The sequence below is a fragment of the Octopus bimaculoides genome, chromosome 20, assembly GCF_001194135.2.
Source record: "Octopus bimaculoides isolate UCB-OBI-ISO-001 chromosome 20, ASM119413v2, whole genome shotgun sequence".
Lineage (NCBI taxonomy): Eukaryota > Metazoa > Mollusca > Cephalopoda > Octopoda > Octopodidae > Octopus > Octopus bimaculoides.
The window spans coordinates 13,656,689-13,659,652 of NC_069000.1; positions in this window are offsets into that span (position 1 = coordinate 13,656,689).

Genomic DNA, 2,964 nt, shown 5'->3' on the forward strand with positions numbered 1-2,964 from the left:
GGGGGGGGGTGTAATACAGACAGACAGATATGTGCGTGTAGATCAGTGCTCCACAACCTTTTCTCACTTGTGGTATACTTATGTATTCTTTTCAAAATTCAGCAGCACACCTGAACTAAAAATATGATATCCAGGTTCCACTGTGGCACACCTAGCATCGTTTCATGGCACACCAGTGTGCTGAAGCATGCTTGTTGCAGTGCACTGGTATAGATGGACAGACATGTGTTTCTATTTCGCCATATTTTCTCTCCTTTCTTTCAGAAGAAGAGTGAAGACTCGAAGCATAAAAAAACCATTGCTTCCCTTTTTCCTTATTTCCTGAGCATTAGCAAAATACACTTTGGTTTTCTTTTTTTTTTTTTACTTCATCTTTATGTTATACTAGCAATGCACCCCACCGTTGCCCAGGTGTTATGACCTACAGCCACTTTGTATTATTTGTTCCTTTCTTATGGGCAGAATCAACACATGAAGAGTATGAAGCAAACAACTCTTCTTTATAAACATGTTTTTTGGTCATTTTCTGATGAACAACGCTGCAGTTTCCATTTATCAAATTCAGTGACAAGTCTGTGGTTGGCCTAGGGCTATAGTAGAAAACACTTGCCCAAGGACTGAATGTGGAACCATGTATGCATATATATATATGTATGGATATATACAGAGACAGACAGACAGACAGACAAAGACAGAGAGTGATGCATGCATGCAAGCACACACACACACACACAATGGGGCTTTTCAATTTCTGTCCATCAATTTCATTCATAAGATATAAATCAAGCATTGGCATTGGTGGAGGACACCAACCTATAGTATCCATGCAGTGGGACTGAACCCTTCCTAACTGCACAGGAATGCCTGTAACCATAAACCTACGACCCTGACACGGTATGAACACACATACAGTGAGACAGAAACAGATCAACATTAATCAGATGTTAGAACATATTTTTAACAAGACATAAAGCAACATTAGTCACAGGGAGTTCATGGTTTGAAAAAATTGCTAGCAAAACATTAATTAATTTTATAATGCTCCAGCTAATTAAAACAATGAAATCTACATCCCATAGCACTTAATTGCCATTTTATTGGCTGGGTAATTGATTTTCATCAAAGATGTTGAAAACAGCTATATTTCTAAATTGATGTGTTCATACAGGTTAAATTAGCTAATAAGCCATAAATTTAAACCCTTAAATATTACCAAAGTGTAGTAGGGAGTCAATATTCTCATCTCCATTTTAAATCAAAATGTACATCTGACATTCATGTAAATTTCCAAACTTCCAAATTAACCCTCTTCGTAACAATCTGCTTAAGACTGCCCTAAGTCTACCTATGATTCATATCTTATTTTTTAACCCTTTAGCATTCATATCATTCTGTCAAAAGTAATGCTAATTTATTCATCATCATCATCATGGTTTAACGTCCACTTTCCATGCTGGCATGGGTTGGACGATTTGACTGAGGACTGGTGAAACCAGATGGCTACACCAGGCTCCAATCTGATTTGGCAGAGTTTCTACAGCTGGATGCCCTTCCTAATGCCAACCACTCCAAGAGTGTAGTGGGTACTTTATGTGCCACCGGCACGAAGGCCAGTCAGGCAATACTGGCAACGGCCATGCTCAAAATGGTGTATTTTACGTGCCACCTGCACAGGAGCCAGTCCAGCGGCACTGGCAACAATCTCGCTCGGCACAGGTGCCATCACGATTTCGCTTTCATATTGTTTTGAATTAATCATGCATTATCTCATAGATTTGAGATTTTGATGAGGTTACTGTTAATTTTTAGAATGACATTACAAGGTTAGTGTGCGAGGCCAAATCTGGCCACTGTTCATAAAACAGGTAGAATATTTTGGCTGAATATGGCCAGTTTAAATGCTAAAGGGTTATAGTGATCTAAAATTACAACCTTCTATCAAAATTTCAAGTTAGGTTATTTTACAAAAGTCTTCATTATTTTGAAATATTTTACAGAAATTGTCATTATATTCAAATTTAACAGAAACACTTAGCATACTCTGTAGAATGGTTGGTGTTAGGAATGGCATCCAGCTGTAGAAACAATGTCACAACAGATAATTTAGTGTCTGGACAGCTCTCCAGTTGGCCATTTCCTGTCAAACCGTCCAACCCATGCCAGCATGGAAAATGGACATTAAATGAAGATGGTGATGATTTCAACAGAAGTATGGTAACTAAAGGCTTGAAGTGATCTAAATTAAAAACCTTCCATAAAAATTTCAAGTCAATTTAGGTTTCAAAACCCAGCTTAATGGCAAAAGGGTCCAGATGGACTATATGTAATCTGAACCTTTCCCCCCTTATTTATTTTTTTTTTTTTACGGAATCCCACGTTTTAGGCTATGGAGATTCCGATTCTGAAAAAAAAAAATTTTCAAAATTCTCAAATTCAAAATTTCGATTCCCCCCACCCCATTTCCATAGGTTTTGAGTTAGGGTTAGGGTAAACCTAACCCTAACCCTAACCCTGACCGTAACCCTAACCAGATTTGGCTGTTATTTCTAGCATTGAAATTTTTCAAACAAGACATAAACTTCCTGTTGAAAAAGAGTTCATAACTCCAACTAAACACATTTGTCTCCCCTTACACACACTTCCTGTTTTGACACCACACTTCCTGCTTAACACAAACTTTTAACCCTTTTTTTAAACCTAGCACAACTTTCAATTCTCATGCATCCTTATTTTTCCAACCATTATATACATGAACTACCATTGAACTTCAAAAGCTCAAAGACAATATAATGTATTGGTATATTTATTTTTTTATATATTATTTTTTTTATATATTATTTTCTTCATTTTGTACTTCTTTGTAAAAAAACATTTTCATTCTCCTTCTTCTTGAAAATTTGCTTCGCAATAAAAGCCGGTTAGAAATCTTTATTAAAATATGCTTCCAGTTTAGCATTCTGCTTT